This window comes from Macrotis lagotis, chromosome 2, assembly GCF_037893015.1.
Source record: "Macrotis lagotis isolate mMagLag1 chromosome 2, bilby.v1.9.chrom.fasta, whole genome shotgun sequence".
In the NCBI taxonomy this organism is placed as follows: Eukaryota; Metazoa; Chordata; class Mammalia; order Peramelemorphia; family Peramelidae; genus Macrotis; species Macrotis lagotis.
This window is the reverse complement of record NC_133659.1, coordinates 168465358-168486493: the sequence shown is the minus strand read 5'-3', so window position 1 is coordinate 168486493 and position 21136 is coordinate 168465358. Positions and strand designations below refer to the sequence as shown.

At 41.5% G+C, this 21136-nt stretch overlaps 1 long non-coding RNA gene across 1 annotated transcript; it reads right to left on the bottom strand.

The window, feature by feature from the left end:
* Nucleotides 1-288: 288 nt before the first annotated feature.
* On the bottom strand, nucleotides 289-14905 carry LOC141511287 (uncharacterized). Its single transcript, XR_012475301.1, has 6 exons — nucleotides 14690-14905; nucleotides 12005-12260; nucleotides 6015-6241; nucleotides 5476-5566; nucleotides 3033-3084; nucleotides 289-1733 (listed from the first exon to the last, which is right to left on the bottom strand). It is a non-coding gene; the product is annotated as an uncharacterized LOC141511287 (long non-coding RNA).
* Nucleotides 14906-21136: the final 6231 nt, after the last annotated feature.

Here is a 21136-nt window from a genome sequence, read left to right as displayed (position 1 = left end):
ATTAATAGAGCAGGATAGGATTCCTGCTCTATAATACTCTCTATGGGCTTTTTCTCAAGCACCCCTGATCCTTTTCTCCCCCTCCTTTTAAAAAAACCCATCTCCCTTTCAAGTCCCATTTTTCTCTTTCTCCTTCTCCTCCTCTTTCACCCTTTCTTTTTTTTAAATTAATTTTTATTAAAGATATTATTTGAGTTTTACAATTCCCGCCCCATCTTACTTCCCTCCCCCCACCCCCATGGAAAGCAATCTGTCAGTCTTTACTTTGTTTCCATGTTGTATTTTTTTTCTTTTTTTTTAAGGTTTTTGCAAGGCTAATGGGGTTAAGTGGCTTGCCCAAGTCCACACAGCTAGGTAATTATTAAGTGTCTGAGACCGCATTTGAACCCAGATACTCCTGACTCCAAGGCCAGTGCTTTATCCACTACACCACCTAGCTGCCCCTCCATGTTGTACCTTGATCCAAATTGGGTCTTTCACCCTTTCTTCTACTGTTTTTGTCTTTTTCTTTCTTCTCTGTCTCTTTCTAGAGAACTGGAGCAGGGAAGAGGAGGTCAAAAGGAGTAAATTAGTTAGGAGTGAGAGAAATCAGGTGTAAGAAGACACATGGAACATGGAGTGACATTCTCCATTCTTGTCTCTTCTCAAGTCTTGTCCATCGGAGGGAGATACCAGTGTTCTCCCACAGGGCAGCTGCTTCAGAGTGGGGGAGTAGGAAGGAGTGGTGTCTAAATTGAGGTGAAATGAACATCTTAGTTAAATTAAAGACAAGATTTTAAAATAAGTCCCACAACTTGTTCTTCCAAACTACCCATAAATCCAGAATCACTATCTCTCTCTCCAACTCTAGAGTATTGTGGTTCAGAAATCCCAGCTGATGAAATCAGGGGAATTGTCTATACACTTTATTTGGAGTCTTGACCTAACTAGGAATGAAGGGCAAAAGAATGGCCCATTTTCCGGGCCTTGGACAAGGCATCTTGTCCCTGTTCCACATATGTCTAAACCCAAATGTCTCCAAGAAGTCAGGCCACAAAGTAATTTCTTTTCTAGGCACCTGAAGGCCTAGTAACCTAGTTGGTATTTTGTCTTTTTACCAAATGTTTCCTCTAAGCACATCTATTTAGCTGCCACCCATCTTTGTGGTTAGAGGACTGAACAGAAGAGACTCAGTTTCCCCACATGGATTCCATCCTCCTCTCTCCAAGGATAAGGAAGCTCTTTAAATTCTTGATTCCAGCTACTTTTCAAGATTAACACTACCACCACTCTCCTGATCCCCAAAAGCAAATCTATAAACAAATCTCTGGGTTCAGTGGAAGTTGGTGATTTTCTATTATATATATATATACTTTTTTCTTTTTTCTTTGATTTTCTATTCTAGAAGCAACTGGATTAGGGTAGAGTTGGTTACTTAGTCATCCTCTTAAAAGGTCTACTAACATCTGACTCCTTAATTACTCAAATTTTCAATGGATTTTTAAGCTAACTCTAAAGTGGTTAAAGACTCTGAATTGGTACTTTCCAGTTATTTCTGGGATGGAACAGGAATCTGGTCAGGATCTTCTCAGAGTGAAGAAAGGTCTTTAACTCCTAATCCTTTCTCCAACACCTTCTGCCTGGGTATGGACAAGCAAACTGAATTCAGTAGAAACTGCACAAAATTCAGAGTCAGAAGATCTGGGTTCAAATTCTGGTTCTTCCATATATTTTCTATTCAGAATGGTCTCAATCTGTAAAAAGAAAATAGAAGTTTGGATTGAATTACTTCTAGTTCTAAATAAGATATATTGATATTATGGGGTGAGAGAAATTCAGTGACTCTTTCCACACATACAGTAGAGAAAAAAGCAAAGACCAGATAGCCCTAGAAGGCTCTGATCAGAGGTGGGTTTTAGGAAGAGATGTTTTCTTCAAAATCAGTATTGCCCATATCCATTTGGAAGTTAAGTCAAAGGAACCCAAGGTCCTGGAGCACTGCCTGTCTTCAGAAGACAGACCCCATCTGTAGATACCATTCTATGCCTACTGATACAACCATAGCATCAGAAATTTAGAGCTAGAAGGAGCCATTAAGTAGAGCCTCCTCATTTTATAGATGAAGACTGAAGTCCAGGGAAGTTAAATGATTAGCCTAGAATCACACAGCTAGTAAATGTCTAAGGTAGAATTCAAACTCAGAACTTCCAGAATTCAGGTCCATGACTCTACCACTGTGCCTAAGTGTCTCTGTTGGCCTCATAAGAGATCTATCTCCAGTTCCCCCAAAGGATGATGAGGAAAAATGGTGTGAGATAACCTGGAAGGTATAGTTCTCTTCATCCCTTTCCCTCAGGATCCATGTCCTCCCCTATCTTTCACCCCTCCTCAGTAACAACAGACTCCTCAGTCAGCAGCTGGTCACACCCCCACTGGGTCGGCAAATTCATCACATCCAGTTCCTATCTGCTACCCCCACCTGATGAAAGGTTACAAGAGGGTCACCCCCTCCATCCTATACTTAGCTGCTCTACCAGGCTTCGAAATTCAGAAGTTCAGAATCTCCAGACCCTCTTACCTCTTCCCCAAAAACACAGCAGAAGCCCTTTCTGGAACCAAGGTTCAAATTCTTGGTTCACCTAAAAGTTCCTAATCAAGAAAGGTTCTATGATCTCCTCTGACCTCCACTGTACCTCCATCCCCTTTCAGGAGGTCCTCGTCAAAATAAACAATGTTTATGACCAGAGCAGGATTCAAGGTCCCTATTGCAAACAAACCCAGAGTCCTTTGAAGGTAGACAGGAAATCCATCATGTCCCAGTGTGATGCTCCCCAGGTTTGTAGGGGATATGGGAATTGAGAATGAGCCCAGGAGCCCAGCCTGGAGCCTGAATATCCTCCCACCATCAAGCCTCTCCTGTCCATACCTCTCTCAATCTTCTTTCTTTAAATGGGGTAAGGAAGAAAAAGGAGAAGGGTATATAATGAAAGTATGGACAAATGAGTTGGGAATCAGAGGACCTGGGTTCAAATTTTATCTCTGATATTTCCTACCTTTGTGACTTTGGTGAAGTTATTTGACCTCCCTGAGCTTCAGGTTCTTCATCTGTAAAAGAAGAGACATTTCAGATGCTCCTTTCACCTCCAGATCTCTGATTCTTTGAACTGGGTGCTAATTTCACTCAATGTGTCATTGAGCAAATCACTTAACCTTTCTAGGCCTCTCCATTTATAGATTGAAGAGTGAGTAAGAGGGCCTCTTCCCACTCTAAATTCATAATTTCATGATTAATAATGCTATGATATAGCATTATTAGATATCAAAATAATATAACAATAGATAATTTTTATATAGAGCCTTATAGTTTGCAAAGTGTTTCCTTTGATCTTCACAATCACCCTGTAAAGAAGGTGCTCTTATAATCTTCATTTTACAGAGGTAAAAAAAAGGTTAAAAAAGGTTAGATGACTTGTACAGTCACCCAAATAGTAAATCCGTCTGTGTGTGTGTGTGTGTGTGTGTGTGTGTGTGTGTGTGTGTGTGTGTGTGTGTGTGTGTGAGAGAGAGAGAGAGAGAGAGAGGTGGGGGGAGAATTGGGGTTAACCTACTTGTCTTGGATTCTACATCTGGGACTCTCATCTACTAAATCCCTTCAGTCCTGAGAGAAGTTGAATAATGCCTTGGGAGCCTCTTACAGATCTAAAGTTGAGACAAGGAGGAGCAAACAATAAGAGAGGGAAAACAAGAAATGGAAAGAAAATCAGAAAAAAAAGGAGGAAAAGAGAGAAGACACGAATACAGTGAAGAGTGATAATATCTCCCCAGTAAAATCTGGATCTTATCAATTTGGCCCAAGGCCATAAGATGCCAGCAAACTGACAGTCAGCAAGCAGTTAGTCAATAAATGTTTAAGCTCCTACTGTGTGTCAGATACCTCACAAAGTGCTAGACATGCAAAGAAATGTAAAAGGCAGCCCCTTCTCAAACAGAGCTTAAAAGGAGGCTAATGGGGAGACAATAGGAAATGTACAAATAAGCTAGAGACAAGATATATTTTAAATAATTAAAAAAGGAAAAGCACTATATCATCAAGAGAGAGATCAGGAAAGGTTTCCTGGAGAAGGTAGAAGAGTAACTATGATTTGAAGAAAGTTGGGGGTTGGGGGGAGGGGTCGAGATGATAAGGTAGAGTCCAGGTCTACCTTCATTAGGTATAGGAGACAGCCAGTAAAAATACTTAGAGATAGAGCTGTGTCTTGTCTAACAGCAAGGGCACAGTGTTTCTGATTCACAGGACGAAGAGGTGGAGGTCCTTTGGGGTGGTAGTGAACAGAAGGTGAAAAAAGCCTGGAAAGGTTGGGAGTGGGGTCAGTGCAGGAATGAAGGACTTTGAATGCCAAAGGATTTTATATTTGAACGTAGAAGTCATAAGAAGCCTTTGGGGAATGGGGGTGGGGTAGGGTGGGCAGGGTGGAGAGAGAACTAGTTACCTGGGCTTTAAGAATATCAATTTAACAGCTAAGTGGAGTTTGGACTGGAAGAGAACTTGAGGCAAGGAGATCAACCAGAAGGCTATGTTTATAACACAGGCAAGAAGGGATGAGGATCTGCAACAGAAGTATTAGAAGAGAGAGAGGGGGATGTATGTGAAAGACTTTTAGAAGTAAAATGTATATAGACCTAGAGATTGGGGTAAAAGGGAAGCCAGACTGGCTTACTAGCAATTCTCCAAATTCATGCTTCACCTTTGAGTCTCCAAGTTTTATGCATACTTGTAAAGAAACAGAGCAAAGGCTGAGAGCCTTCCCCTATCTTCCTGACTTCTATCTCTTCCTTCAAGGCTGACAAGGTATTATCTCCTCCATATTGTCTTCCCTGATCCCAGCCTCTCCTTTGATGCTCTCTTCTCTTTCTGATTACTTTGGCTCTGCTTATCTATGTACTCACCATATCCAGCAACATTTTTCCTGCCCTCTCCTGTAGAATATAAGCTCCTAGTAGACAGGTTCTATATCCATTGTGTTTGTATATCGGGATTCAGATTTCTTGGCACTCAGTAGTCATTTTATAAGTGGATGCTGAATTGAATAGAATTGAACAGAGCAGTCCACCCCTTTTGCTGTGATCTGACTTGTACAGATCACAACTATGGTCAGAGGTAATGTGGTATAGTGATAAACACACTGAATTTGGACTCAGAATCCTTGGATTCAAATCCTGCCTCTGGTATGGACAATAGATAAGTCCCTACTATTCTGTGACACTCAGTTTTCCTTATCTGAAAAATGGGTGTGATAATATTTGAATTACCTATCTCAACAATAAGGTAGGAATTGATCTCTGATCCTTGAAGAATACTAAAACCAGATTGATTAGCATTAAGCTCATCTGCCCTCTTCAAAAAAGAATCAGCATAGGACAGAGCCAGTAACATGGGTTTGAAAGGAGTCATCCCACCTCTGACATTGCCTGTGTGACCTGGGACAAATTACTTACCCTCTGGGAGTATCAGTTTCCCCATCTCAAAGGGTAAGATGACTTCTGACTTTAGTTCTATGATCCTATGAGCTTTCAATTCAATCCAGATCTTTGAGGAAGGATGGTACAAAAGAAAAAAATTACAAAAGTGTTAATAATCACAATTAGAAATGTGTAATTATCACATTTGAGACCCTAAACCTAGGGCAACACCCAGCACCAATAGTTCCTTATAATTACTTATCAATTGATACTGTATTGATTGATTGACTGCCTTCCTAAAGTGTATTGTGGAGAGAGGAATAGAGCCTGGGCTTATAGAACTACACAGCTGGGAATAATTGGAAAAACTGGTCAGGCGAGTAGTTCTGGCCCCTTGAAACTACTCTCAACCTTCTCCCAATCCTCCTATCCCCAACTTCTGCCTCCCCACTCATAAAGCTGAGCTTTCTTCCACTATACTCAACAGTATAAAAAATAAAGGCAGCCAGTAGAATTCCTTATGCTTGCTGTATCTTACAGAGAGGGTTTTATATAGCTTAAATAAGATGTCTTACACAGAAGATCAGGGCTTCAGTGTGTGCATTCCAAATCGGATTCGTGTTTTCAAATGGGACTACCTCTGCCTGGGGAGTTAGCTCCGGAGAATATTAATCTGGGATTTCCAGAGGCCCAAGCCAGAGATCAGCTTTCTAGGACACACACACACACTGTCCCTGAACTGTTCTTCTGCCGGTTGAGCTCAGTCTTCAGAATTGGGGCATGGAGTTTGTAGGCTCTGGGTCTGAAAAAGGAAAAAAAGAAAAGAAAGGAAAAGAAACCTTTTTTGCTTTGCATCACTCATCATACTCACTGTTAAGAAATAACAACATGTCCAACAGGTTGGACCAGGTGGCAGACATGTGGATGTGATGGCTCTATGTGTTTGAGGCATATATATCAATCAGTCAACATATATTTATTTAGCACCTGCTATGGATCTTAAGATATTAGCATAGATTATGTATAATGCACATGTAGACAGTGAGGCAGATACAAAGAGATTCTGACAGCAGAGGAAAGGACAGACAAAACAGAGAGGAAAATCATGCTAAAGAGATAGAGCCATGGGATAATATAGGAAATTATCTGTGACAGACATGTATTGAAATTGTTTCCAAAAAATATAATAGGCATACCCCTACAAAAGACTGCCCTCAACAATGTTGTTTCCCATTAGTGTCATTAATTCATTAGAACCAAACCCCATGGTAAAGTCATAAAAGCCTGTGGCAATGGGGCTCAGCCCATCACGAATTTAGAACATTGTTCCTGTGGCGCTAACTGCCCCCTATAAGGTCATTTCACCTAACATCAAGATTTTGAGGAACCAATTAACCGAGTTAGGTAGGGTATGCCTATATTCTCTTCCCAAAATTAATGGAGAGCTAGTTTAATTTGTTTTTATGACCTTATAAAAGTGATTAATTCAGAGCAGCTAGTACTACACTGGAATTGGATGAACGAATGAATGAGTGATACAGATTTTGAGGTCTCTTTGTATGAGAAGGGCAGTAGCCATGCTCTCCCCCGCTCCTCGAGCCCATATATTTTCAACAGAGGCCAGGCCTTTAGATATCAGTTCTTCTCTGAATAGGAATTGACATCTGCTCCAAATCCATCCCATTGGGCTATGAACTGGGTCTGGTACAAATACTGACAGTGCTCCCAATTCAACAGCCCCAAACCAAGACTGGAACCTTGAAGTGAAAACAGGAGCAGCTGTTATTATTCAAAGTATGGAGAAGATTGGCAAGAGTTAGAAACAGAATACATAAATGCATGTAAAGGCAAGTATGTGTGAGAATGCAGTGTCATGGACTATCCATTATATACTATAAGCATATAAAGACATATATATATATGGGTATGTGCATTTGTACATATAAATGTTTATGCATATTCAGGAATATTTATCTATATATTTTTGTAAATGACATAGGTATAAATAGTATAGATAGGAATACTCATGTTGTTGTTAGAGTTATTGATATAAATATATAGACATGATAGGATACAAATGCATAGAGATGAAACAGATATAATAATCAATGCAAAGATATACGGATGTAGATTCACATGCAGTTATAGGGAAATAGAGAGGTATAAATAATATAACTATGAATATAAATAATAGACTAGGGATAGTTATGGACATAGACAAGTATCAACATCAATGTAGATATATATGCAAATGTAGATATAGAGAAAGATGAAGATGTAGATAATATAGATATAGACATCAACATAAAGACATAGATGTAAATATATATGTGTATATATATATATATATATGTATATATGAAGATATAGCTATAAATTGGAGAAGGAAAGGACAAACCACTCCTAAATGAGGTCATGAAGAGTTGGACATGACTGAAAGAAGTGAATAGCAAAAATAGATGTAAATATAAATATAGACTATTAAAATATAGTTATAGATGTAAATGTATACACATGCATGGAGATAAAGTTATAAATGTAGCTATATGTAAAGATATGGATATAGATAAAGATTACTTGTTGGATATAGATATAAAGTGATAAGAGCAAGAGGTGAACATTTGTATGTGACTTTGTGAATGACTAGATGGGAATCTAAGAGTGTAAGAATAATATATGGGTGATATTTGTTTGGAAGTAAATGTCAGTGTGTGCATAATATGAGTCTGCTGTGAACAAAGACTATGGAATTTCATAACCATTTCTGAGTAGATCAATAACCAGAAGGAAGATTGAGTCTCAATGTCCACAAGTAAAAGATATGTGCATATTTGTGTGTGTAGATGTACAGGAGAGAAGGTGTGTAACTTTAAAAGTGTAAGGGTTATGTGTGTGATGAACTAGAATATTATTTATTAAGTGCTGACTGTGTATCATATAATACATCAGAAACCTATAAGAGAGGTTTTCTGGACCTCCAAAAATTAGCTTTGGAGTCAGCTGTGTGACTCTTGGTGCCACAGCAACTCTCTAATTTTTTTTTAGTTTTTTTTTTTGCAAGGCAAATGGGGTTAAGTGGCTTGCCCAAGGCCACACAGCTAGGTAATTATTAAGTGTCTGAGACCGGATTTGAACCCAGGTACTCCTGACTCCAAGGCTGGTGCTTTATCCACTACACCACCTAACCACCACCTAGCTGCCACCTAGCTGCCCCCCTCTAATGTTTTCAAGTTGCATTGTATTTGACAATCTGCATCAGTAGAGAGAAGGAAGAATGGAAGAAAGAGAATATAAAGGACTGATAGTAGAAAAGTTTAAATTTTTTCTAAACTTTCAGGAGGACTCATAGATTAAGTAATTTGCCAGGATCAAACAGTCAATATAAATGAGAACCAGGGTTTGAACCCAGGTCTTCCTGATGTCAAGACTGGCCTCAACACACTACCCTATAATCACATGATCATAGATTTAGACCTGGAAGGGCCCTTGGAGACCATCCAGTCCAGACCTTTCATTTCATATTTGGGGAAATCGAGCTTCAAAGAGATTAAATGAGTCAGGCCAGGATCATCCAAAATGATAATTCTGTGTAAGGCAGTATCTGAACTCAGATCCTCCTGACTCTCTGTCATTTCAAGCTCAATCTGTTCTATGATGTGATATTACATAGCATTACATGGCAGGAAAGGATAGTTGTGATAGAATTCAATATGGTTGGTGTGATGTAACTAACAAGACAAAATACAATATTTGATATTAGTTGTCCAATTCTATGTAACCCCATGGACTTTGTCTATTGTTTTTTTGACAATGTCATTTTTTGGGTCACATAGCTAGTAAGTGAATGAGGTCATATTTGAACTCAGTTCCTTCTGACTCTATCTACCTAGAATTCAATATAGTATAATATGATATAACCTAAGTAGTTATAGTGTTTATAATATATCCTATCCTATTATGTCATATCATATCATGCATCTATTCTAGGGTTTCTTAACCTGGAGTCCGTGAACTTGTTTCAAAAATATTTTGATAATGGCATATTTCTATGTGATTAATTGCCTTTGTAATCCTCATGTTTTATGTTATGCCTTTAAAATTATTATTCAGCAAAGGACTCCAGATTTCACCAGATTGCTGCCAAAGATCTTCGGGACAAAAAAAAAAAAAGATTAAAAGTATCTGTTCTAGGGGCGGCTAGGTGGCGTAGTGGAGAAGTGGAGAAAGCAACAGCCCTGGAGTCAGGAGTACCTGGGTTCAAAGACACTTAATAATTACCTAGCTGTGTGGCCTTGGGCAAGCCACTTAACCCCGTTTGCCTTACAAAAAAAAAAGCCTAAAAAAAAAGCATCTGTTCTATATGATACTAAACTATCTTAATATAACAGTAAATTTATAATAATTGTTATATTATATAGTTATATATTGGTATATTAATGTTTGCATTATATTGTATAATATTGTACTATATTATTATATCATATTACAATAGTATGCTGTTATGCTTTATTTAGTGTGTGTGGTTGCATTTTCTAGGAAAATGTGAAAGTTTTTGATGGTGCAGTAAATGTACCAAGAGCCCTGAAGCATCTATCCAACTGCACAACAGTGCATACCCATATCCATCTATAACTGTGCATAAGGATGTGTAGGAGCATAAAATTCCATGTGTGCAAAGGAGGCATATAGGTACATTCACCAGGTTATGAGATTTCTGCCTTTTTGATTGCTTTTCTCATTAGTAACATCTGTAATCTGTATCTTTCCTGCTTAAATATGTATGGGCATATATAAATGAAACATGACATCGTGGAGTCTGGAATATTATACATTAACATTGTTTATCATTGATAGAATTAAATAGCCCATGCAAGACCCTGACATCATTTTGAGCAAGTTTATTTGAGGATGCTTTAACAGAGCAGCATTTGGCAAATGGGAGTACACAGGTTGAGTGCAGACACAAAGACAGTGTCAAGTAGTAAGAATCATCTGAGAGTTCTATAACTCCTCACACCTTTCAGGGGTTCATATTCCCTTTCTTCCTCCTGTCCAATGCCATCCCATTTGATATCTGTTTCCTTCACTTTCTTCTTTTGCTAGAAGAGAGAAGCTGAAAGGTAAAGGGATGGAGGTGGAAGGATAGTGGAAGAGGATCCTGCTTTAACTGCCTTTGAAACGCTTCTGTTGGGTTTTTTTTATCCTCCATCATAGATGCTAACAGGGAGGTAGAAGAAAAGAGACTTATAAGTCCTCAGACTCATAATTGGAGGTAGTTCATTTGAAATCAGTGAAAACAAGAAGTGTAGGTCCCTCTTTGGTGAGAGATCTATAGGTGAGGTTTCCTTCCAGTTTTCCACCCTCAAAATAAAAGAAACATACTGCCCATTTCTACAAAGCTAGGCTTGCAAATAACTATGGGCCTGACTTGACCAGTGCCATTAAAAATAGCTGCCAAGACTAGGATGGAATATTAGCTTCCTTTTCTGTAGATTATGGCTTATGGGCTGCTCAAAAGGAAAGAAGACTTCAGAAACCATGTAGGTTATCCCTTCCACATCACAATTTTCCCCATTACAATTCTGAGATATCAAATAGGAATTTGGGGGGGGGAGCTTTTTGGAAGCCTAGATGACACCAAAAAAAGTATAGAAACTCATAGATGCATAAAACATGCATATAAAATTGCAAAGTATCAATCCAAATTTTACAATAAAGTACTGTAAACGCCCTACAAAAGAAAAAAGAGAAAATTTGGAATTCTTCTCTGGTAAAAATGGAGGGTCAAAAATTTTTGTGGATTTCCCAAATCCCGGGGGGGGGGGGTGTACCATACCCCTATCCCATATAACTGTACTTTACTAGAAGGTAGGAAATAAAGAATAGGAAAACTGGAGATAGGATAAGGGAGTAACTAACAAGTAAGCACTAAAGACCTTAATGACCAATGGAGCAGTTTAGGATCGAGGTGATCAATGTCTGGTAGTAAATACTAACCTTTAAGATTAGGGCTGTTAAAGGAAAAACAACTTAGGATTCCATTCTCACCCCCACCACCAAGCTCACTTACTGGTCCACTAGTGCTCAGTAGTCTAAGGATTCAGGTAAGAAGAACAGACATAATGGACTATTGTCCTTTATATTACTTGTCCTCCAGAGTGACTAGTAACTATAAGTCCTTCAAGGGCACTTTCAATTCCAGGATCCAAATCCAAGGAATCCCAAAAAAAACTCTAATATCCCTACTAGCTACTATCCAGTTTTCATCAATCTTTTTGGATTAATTTTGTCTCAGTGGTGCCAAGAATTAGACAACTGTTGTTTCTCTCCTTGTAACACACACACACACACACACACACACACACACAGACACAAAGACACAAAGACACAAACACGCACATACATCTGCCTCCCTGGGTTCAAATTTAGATATACAGGCTAGTCAGGTTCAACCTGAGAATATCAGAATAATAGAATATCAGAGCAGAAAGGTAACCCAGAATTCATCCTATATGCAGGGTGGAATGGGTTCATCCCCTACTATACCTCCCCACAGCACACATACCCAGGTTTCCACTGAGGCCCACGTTGTATCTGTAGGGGCAATGTAGAACCATTTCTTGCACCCCCACTGAGGCCTACGTTGTATCTGTAGGGGCAATGGAAAACCATTTCTTGCGCCCCCACCCATACTCTGGATGGCCAGTCCTGGGCCTTGGGTGATATAGATTCCATTGCTCACACCTTACAATTTTCATGCCCTCTTCACCTGTTCAGGTCAAGAAACTGTCTTTCTACAGCCAGATGATATAAGCTGTCTCCTGAGAAAATAAAAAAATGTTTATTAATATTTTGTTTGAGTAGGAATCTTGAAAGACACTCATCACTGTAACTGTGAGGCCCTCTTCTCCTCTCCACCACACACATACAAGCCCTTGCTGATGTAAGAGCATGCACACACACACACACACACACACACATACACACACACACACACGCACGCACACAGCCAGCAGTGCAAAGAATCTCCTCTTTTCAGCCCATTAGCACTCCTGTAATATTCTTAGCAACCCAAGCTTTCCAGCCAAATCCCAGGTCTGTGGACAAGGACATCACATAAATCCCTCCCCTTATGAAAGGACAGGCCAAGCAGATGGGACCACACTTAAGTAAACTGTGTGGTGCTCCGTTTATCCACCTTGGGAGAAGTGGGGGTGGGTGGGGAAAGGGGAGACCTAAAGTGAAGGGGGGGGTGAGAAACAGAGAAATCCTTGGGGAGCAGTAGAGAGCAATGATTCCACTGCTGGTGTTCACTTGAATTCTGAATTGACCTCTGGGAAAGATGTCTGTTCTCCCATAGAATTCTCTCTCTCTCTCTCTCTCTCTCTCTCTCTCTCTCTCTCTCTCTCTCTCTCTCTATCTATCTATCTATCTATCTGAATCTGTCTCTAAATCTGTCTGTTTCCTTTTCCTTTCTCCCTCCTTCTTTCTTCTCTTATATTTCTGTCTCTGTTTTTCTTTCTGTTTCTTTCTCCCCTGTTGTCTCCTCTTTTCTGTTTCTGTTGCCTCCCTGTCTCTGTTTTTGTCTCTCTCCTTTGCTCCTCTTTTCTGTTTTGTCTGTCTCTGTCTCAATCACACATCCCCATCATACTCCCACCCCTACACTCTCTGCCCCAGAAATCACATTCCAGAGATGGATAGAGACATACTAGAGAAGGAAGTCAGTGGGAACTGCCTATGAAAAATTAGAAGACCCAGCACAGGAGGATTCAGGACCAAGATGAAGTGGGGCAGGAAAAGTTCCGTGAAACAAGGGAACTAAGGCCCCTTCCCAAGTTGTGTTTACCAAAGCTATTCCACTTTGAGATAAATTACTTCTCACTGTCTTCAATAAAAAAAAATGAAAAAAAAAACAGCTACTTAATTAAAATCTTAGTGTAGAATGAATAGACAATAGGATCATAGATCTATTTTGCCTAAGTTCTGCCCAGAGCCAAGACCAGATACCAAGTACACTGCCTACTCCTAAGATCTATCTATGTCTCTCTGGGCATGCCACTGAAACAGAAGGCAGGTGGGTGGATGGAGTGGCAGAAACAACCATGCCCAGCCCTCACCAGGAAGTGCACAGACTGTGAAATTACACTGGGCTGGACAACTTACCACAACTCTAACCCTTGGGGTACTGAAATAATTAACTTGCTAATCGGCCACACATTGATTCCTACCCCCCCCTACACACACACACACACACACACACACACACACACACACACACACACACACACACTTCCCCCCACCATTTCTTTTTTCTTCTTGCAAAAAAAAAGGTAAATTGTCCTTGGTTCATATTCCTGGAGAAAAACCGTACATTTCAAGAAATACCAAGACTGCCCCTAGATGGAACAAAAAAAAAGGGGGGCATTAAAAATTAGGCTACTTCAGACATCCCCCTTCTTGCACTGACTGAACGCCATAAAAACCCATCCTCAGTGGAAAAACAGAAAACATTTTGAGGTACTGCCTAACCCCATCCTCTTCTGCAGGTGTCAGGGAGCTTTGAAAGTCACATTTTCCAGCTTTCTGATAAGCTGTCTTTAAGCCTGCATGTTAGCATTAAAAAGTCAAGGTATTAAGCCAGAAAAGAGGATGGATTTTTAAAATTTAAGGTTTTAGAGCTAGAAGAAACCTTAGAAAATACTTGGTTAAGCCCATTTCAAAGAGGAGGAAACTGAGGCTGAGACTGTAGAACCTTCTCATTCAAGGTTATTCAGTTACTGAGGCAGGGCTGAGACTAAATGCATATCTCTCACAAATCTTTCCGCTACAGAGCCCATAAGTTATATATCCTGCCTTCCTGATGATGGGAGCAAAGTGATGGGAAGAAAAAAGGAAAAACAGGATAACTGATTATACTGAACCCATTGTGGTGGATAGAGTACTAGATTTGGAGTCAGGAAAACTTCAGTTCAAATTCTAGGACCTCGGATACTTAATGAGCTGTGTGACCCTAGACAAGTAACTTAGTCTCTCTGAGCCTCAGATTCTTTATCTATAAAATGAGACCTTTGGGCTCAGTGACCTCTTTAGTCCTTTCCAGCTGTAAATCTATGATCCCATGATCCTGAAAGCAAGGATTTCCAACTAGAGACCAAATAATAAATTATGTAGAAAGGTAAAGCTTGCTAGGGGTAAGGGTAGGGTGTTGTGGGATGAAGAAGTAATTTAAAGCATTAAGTAGCAAACTTACCTCTCAAAATTGTTCCTTGTTCCATTCCATGTTTAGAATTATGAATATTATATAGTTGCAAGGACATAAGTCTTAATTTGACCCAAAGTCTCTGAAGAATCTTTCACCAGAGTATCCCAGTGGGGATAGATCTGAAACAGACATCAATAGATTCTAATACCTTGGGCTCAGAGGCTACATCTCAAGAGAGAGAGAGACTTCCCAAGGTATACAAATAAAAACCTCAAACTTTCCACAGATCAGATGATTGCAGATGAATGCATAGCTTGAGAGATTAAAAAATAGTAATAGTCAACATTTATATAGCATTTTAGATCTACAAAGCATTTTACAAACATTATCTCAATTATTTATCCTCACAAAAACTATTATTTCCATTTTACAAATAGGGAAACTGAGGCAAGCAGGGATTCATTTTTGGCAAAACAGAAGTTAAAATGGTTTATGATGAGTATGGGAGAAGAGCACAATCCTGGAACGGCATGATAGAAGATCCATCACTGTGAATAGGATCTGTATCTATTTGGATGGAACCTGTATCTGTTTGGATGTATGTTTCTACCTCCATGCATCGATGTATGGTACAGTAGGATTCTAATTGGCCTTACATATTGAAAGGTAACTGATTTCCTTTGTGTGTACGTTTTATTACTAGGCCCAACTCTTTTTCCCCCCTAAAACTCCTTCTTCTCCCTGTTGAGCTGACCATGCTTCTGGATTTATGAAGAGAGATGTTTTAGCAGAAATCCCCCAGAGTGTCCCATCAGCCCTAAATCCCAGACCCGCTCTCCCCCCCAAGACCCCATGACACACAGCATGCCAAAACCGCTTCCTCTTGCCTATGCATTAGCCATCCATTGTCGCTCCCTGACATCTCTCACACATAAAACCGTAAGAGAGAAATAAAATATCTGTCTCTTGGCGAAAATAAAGCTTTGCCTCCCTCCTGATCTATAGGATATAAAATAAAGCCGCAGCTTCGATAGTGGCTTTTTTCCTTATGCTGGGGTTGCCTTTGCACACACGGAGACAATGAAGATGGATGGCTTGGGACGGGGCCCAACCTCCTGGGGCTGGCTTCACCCTCTTTTATTATAGTCTCTTTCTTTCTTTCTCCTTTTCTCTCTACTTTCTTTCCTTTCTGGCTTTATTTGTCTTTTATATGCCCTTCTTTTTTGTCTCTATAACTTTATTCCATCTCTCTCTGTATTCATACAGGGACTGAGCCCCCCACCACATGCTCCAAGTTCTTTGCCCCCAATCCACCCTCACTCCTACCCTTCTGCAGCTAATGTTGCTTTTGCTGTTTGGGGATTTGCTTTGGTCAAACGGAGGGATGTAAAATAAGGGGGATTTTAAATGTACTTAAGAAAAAAGTTTGAATTTTTTTCTGGGAATTGCACCCCCTCCCTCTTTAGTCTGTGACTTTGTTGTTTATGGACAGGGATGTTTATTTATTTAGTCTTCAGAAGGAGGCCAGCAAGAGAAAGCAGCCTCCTCCCTGAGGGCCTCCCCAGTCACTGAACCCAAACTCCAGAGCTGTATTCAGCAGAGGATTGCTTCTGGTAGCATCCAAAGCAGACTGAGGCTGAGGCCCTTCTCCCCAATTGGGTCAGGGTAGTGCTGGCTCAAGTCCAGTCTTATTTGCATCTCTCTCTCTCTCTCTCTCTCTCTCTCTCTCTCTCTCTCTCTCTCTGTTTGTCTGTCTTTCCCCATCCTTATCTCCTTTACGAACACTGAAGTTCCACTGGCAAAGCAGGAGGAGGGAAGAGGGTGTGTGTGACTTTTTCACCCCTTCAGTTTGTTGCTTGGACTTACACTCAACCCTTTAAAGTCTTACAAATGGACAAATATGTTCATGTATACATACAGTCACAGAGTCTTCCAATGAGAAAAAGACAGGATGCTTTGTATAATTACATACATAGATATTCACACTTAGCAATAGAAAGGCAAACCCAAAGGGCACTGGCAGGCCCTGCTTATGCCCAACCCCTAAAAACCTTCCTTCTTTGATTTTGAGACTTTCTGGATAACTCTGAGTTGATTAAGAGGTAGGGACCTCTTGGCATTTCTTCTCATCTAAGGAAACCTGACCCCAGGGGGATCAGCAGTCAGGGATAGGAGAGCATCCGAAACACTCTCTCCAAGTTACACAGTATACCTTTCTCAATACCTGTCATTCTGTGTGTGATAAGTCTCTGTATTCCCTACACTGTGTAGCTCTGTCTTACTCTTGGTCTCTACACCTTCCTCCTCCTTTTCTCCTCTTCCTGCCTCTCTCCTTTCCTCCCTTGATTCCTCTTTACTTCAGTATCTCTTTTCTCTGTCTTGCTTCTCTCCTCTCCCTCTTTCTTCCTTCCCCTCTTGTTCTTTACCTCCTTTCCTCCTTCCTTCCTTCTTTCTTTCCCCTCCCCCTTTGTCTCTGTATCTACAGATCTGCTTCTATGGGTGAACAACTTCCATTTCTTCCCCCACCCTTAATCATTTAATCACCACACCCTATCTAAGGCCTCTCCCCACCTCTGATTCCTGTGGCCTAGTCATTGCCACATATTTTGTGGGTGCTCTGGAGAAAAGATCTGGAATTAAGTTATATCTGAAAGGAGAAGTCATTACATCTGGAGGAGTGATGTGGTACATGGGTATATGGGTATATGGGAGATAAGGGGGAACTAAGGGAGCAGTTTCATCACTAAAAGACAGAAAGTGCCTTTGAGCTTTGTGCTTGGAGGAACTGGGAAGAGGGATGTATGTTTTGTGATAAAGTATGGGTCAGACTGAACAGAATAACCAGATACAATCTGGAAACAGAACTGAGTTAATTGAAGGTGAGTTCTTGAGGACATTTCCAGGATCTGTTACTCTGTTCTCCTCTTCTTCCTTCACTTTCTTATTCTCTCCTTATTCTCCCCATTCTTTTCTTTTCTTTTTTTTTAGTTTTTTTTTTTTTTTGCAAGGCAATGGGGTTAAGTGGCTTGCCCAAGGCCACACAGCTAGGTAATTATTAAGTGTCTGAGACCAGATTCGAACCCAGGTACTCCTGACTCCAAGGCCAGTGCTTTATCCACTATGCCACCTAGCTGCCCCTCCCCATTCTTTTCTTACATTTCTTCATTATCTTTTCTTCCGCTACTGCTGATATTGCTCTTACTCCTCCACTTCTTTTCTTTTAATTTTCTTCTCTATCTTGTCTCCCTTTCACCATTTTCTTTTTTCCTTTTCCTTTTTTTCTCCTTTTCCCTCTCTTCTTCTCATTTGTTTCCTCATGTTCTTTTCTTGCTTCCTCCTCTTCTCCTTCTCCTCTCTTCTTCTTCTTCTTCTTCTTCTTCTTCTTCTTCTTCTTCTTCTTCTTCTTCTTCTTCTTCTTCTGCTGCTGCTGCTGCTGCTGCTGCTGCTGCTGCTGCTGCTCCCCCCCCCCCAACTTGGTATGGCTCCAGATATTGGCAGTGACTGCCGCCATTAGGTAAGGGGAGAAAGTCAATTAGCCAGAGGATTAATTACTGTGAGACTGCAAGAGCGGTTTGTCTTCTTTTCTTTCCGGAGCTCTTGTGTGCGCCTGCCGCAAGTGTGTCCGCACTGTACGTAGACAGCAACACGTGCAAGTACCTAAAAATCCACGGTCACACCATTTTAACATGCTTTATTTATTCGTAGAGTCACAGCTCCTCACACTCCCCTCCACAACCAAATCAAATCTCCTATCGTAGATGTTGTTCCCTTTTCTCCTTTATGCGATCACCACGCCTTACACACACTGTCACTTTCACGCTTGTCCCTCCTCATAGTCTGCCTGGATCTATGTCCCCTCTACCTCGGTGTCTTCCTCAGTCCCTGCAGCTCTCCCTGTGCCTTTGTGTCTGTGTGTTTCTCTTATAGACACACGCTCCCGCACGCACTTAGAGGATGAAGACTGAGAAAGACAAATAGAAATAGATAAAGTGGTAGAGAGAGAGAGAGAGAGAGAGAGAGAGAGAGAGAGAGAGAGAGAGAATTTTGCCCACTTTCCCCCTCTGCTTCGGCAAACTTGCATCTTGAACTTTCTTTTCTTTCTCATTCACTCCAGAAAGCTCCTGGCAAGAAGAAACTCTCCTCGTCTCTGCCCCAGCTCACCTGCACTCGGAGGCTGGGGGACAAATGCAGAGCACTCAGGGGCGTAGTGCCTCGACACCATCCCTAGTCTGGACCACATCCGGGTGTCTCTGGGATCCCTCCCGGGACCTAGTTTCCCCTAAGCCAGGCGGCCTTTTTCTCCCACAGGGAAGTGATTTTGTCTAGCACGCAAAGCCGGGAGACTAGATATAGAATGTGGTGACAGACCGAGAGAAAGAGAAACTGGCAGGGGGCAAGAGAGGCGAGGAAAAAAAGGTGGAAATGCAGAAAGGGAGCCTACCATGCGGGCTACCATGCAAAAAAGAGAAAATTCCTTCCCACAAGCTGCCGGAGCAGGGTGGTCAAGAAAATCTCTTCTCTCCCTGGCGTCTAAGTATCACTGGTGGGCATCACTGAGATGGAAAGTATTGGGTTCTCCTGGCAATGGCAAACCCGAAGGGCACCGGCAGGCCCTGCTTACGCCCAACCTCTAAAAACCTTCCTTCTTTGATTTTGAGACTCTTTCTGGATAACTCTGAGTCCATTAGGAGGTAGGGAATTGGAATTTCTTGGAATTTCTTCTCAGCTGAGGTAACCTGACCTCAGCGGGATCAGAGCAGCCAGGGATAGGAGAGCATCCGGAACACTCCCGGAGTGTCAGAGAGGAAACAGAACTGGCCTTGAAAATAGGAAGACCTGGATTTTAATTCTTAACCCTTGTCAACTTGCTGAATGACTTTGAGAAAGTCACTTCATATCTAGAGGGCTTCATTTTTCTCCTCTGTTATATGAGGGAGTTAGACTAGATAATCTCTAAGATTCCATTCTGTGATCTTGCTTTTGATAAAGGAAGGAATTTCCCTCTCCAGAAGATCCAAAAGTCATTGAGTAACATCTGAGGGAGATGGAACAAGAGAGTAAGGCTGAGTAAGAGAAGGGCTGCTGTTTTTGCTGCCTTTCGATTCTCCTCATCTGCAGGAGATCTGGGCTATTTGTTTAAAGTGCCCTTCACTCCAACCCTCAATATTATAGTCAGACAGATTCTCTGAAGGGGGAGATCGAGGTATTCTAAGAATCCTGAGGACTTCCTTAGTCCTGTTGGATCATTACTTGCTGTTTCCTAGGAGAGATAAACTAGGAAGCCGGAATGATCCGATTCAGTTCTACTGCTCTTTTGGAGTTGGGTGGGAGGAAAACTAGGAACTATTATGAATGAATGAACCAGTGCCCGAGAAAGTCCAAAAGGGGTTGGTAAAAGTAACCCTTCATGGGGAAGCACCAGGACTAAGAATGATTGTCTTTATCAGTGTGTGTGTTCCTGTATATTTGTAAATGTTACAGATATGCCCGTGTCAGTGTTCTGTACATGGGCATACATATACATTTGAGTGTGACTGAGCAAGGAAAATTTGTGCACGGGAGACTGGAATGAGCAGTTTATCTGGGACTATCCCAGTTCAGGCACTTTTAGGATTTGGAAGTCATTTTTCTCAGCAGTAAGGTAAAATGTCACTGCTCCTATGTTCCACACAAATAGAAAACTCGGGGAAAAGACGGAATGTTGCCTTAAGAGGTCTAAATTTAAGTTCTGATAGGGTCGCCTGAAAATGAGCCTGCCCCTGAGTCCTCCAATTCACCTGGGAGCCTGCTAAGCCACCTTGGGAGATGCAAGAGGCAGTTTCCTAATTTCATAAAGCCCTCCTCTCTCCTTCGGGCACTCCACATTAACACTAATAGGCTGTGGGTGAAGCATTTTGCATATTTTAATGCATTATCAATTATTACTTTTGATTTTCTAGGTTGCTCTCGAAGTGGGTGCCGCCTGGTTGAGTTGAGTGGCCGCGTCCTCCTTTGCTCACTAACAGGAACTGGGAGTTGGTGGCCTCTTTAGTTCTCCCTTGGCCCCAAATGGATTGCAAGTCCAGGCTACTGTCCCTGAGCCGCCCCCTTTCCACCCACAAGCCTCTGAGACTCAGGCTTCGGGAAGGGCGGCAGCCGGGTCCAGCTGTCACCCTATAGGTCCCCAGCCCCCAGGGTTCCCCCTGTTTTGCATGAGAAGAAACCCAGCTGGGCCGGGGGCGGGGGGTGAGCCGCCCCGGACTCGGGTAACTATTGATTCCAGGGAGGGGCGGTTGGGTCTGGGGAGCCAGCCGGCGAGAACCGGGACAGCTGCGGGGGTGAAGGGGCCCCCAGCTCGCTGGGATAGCCGCCACACCCCAGACTCGAACTTCGACCTCAAAGGGGGGGGGTTGGGAATAGGAGGACCCTTAAGCTTCTAAGGACACCGGAAGAAACTGCTGCGATGCTGGAGCTTCCTCTTCCAGTCGGCCAGTTTTCTACTGGATCCTGGGTCTG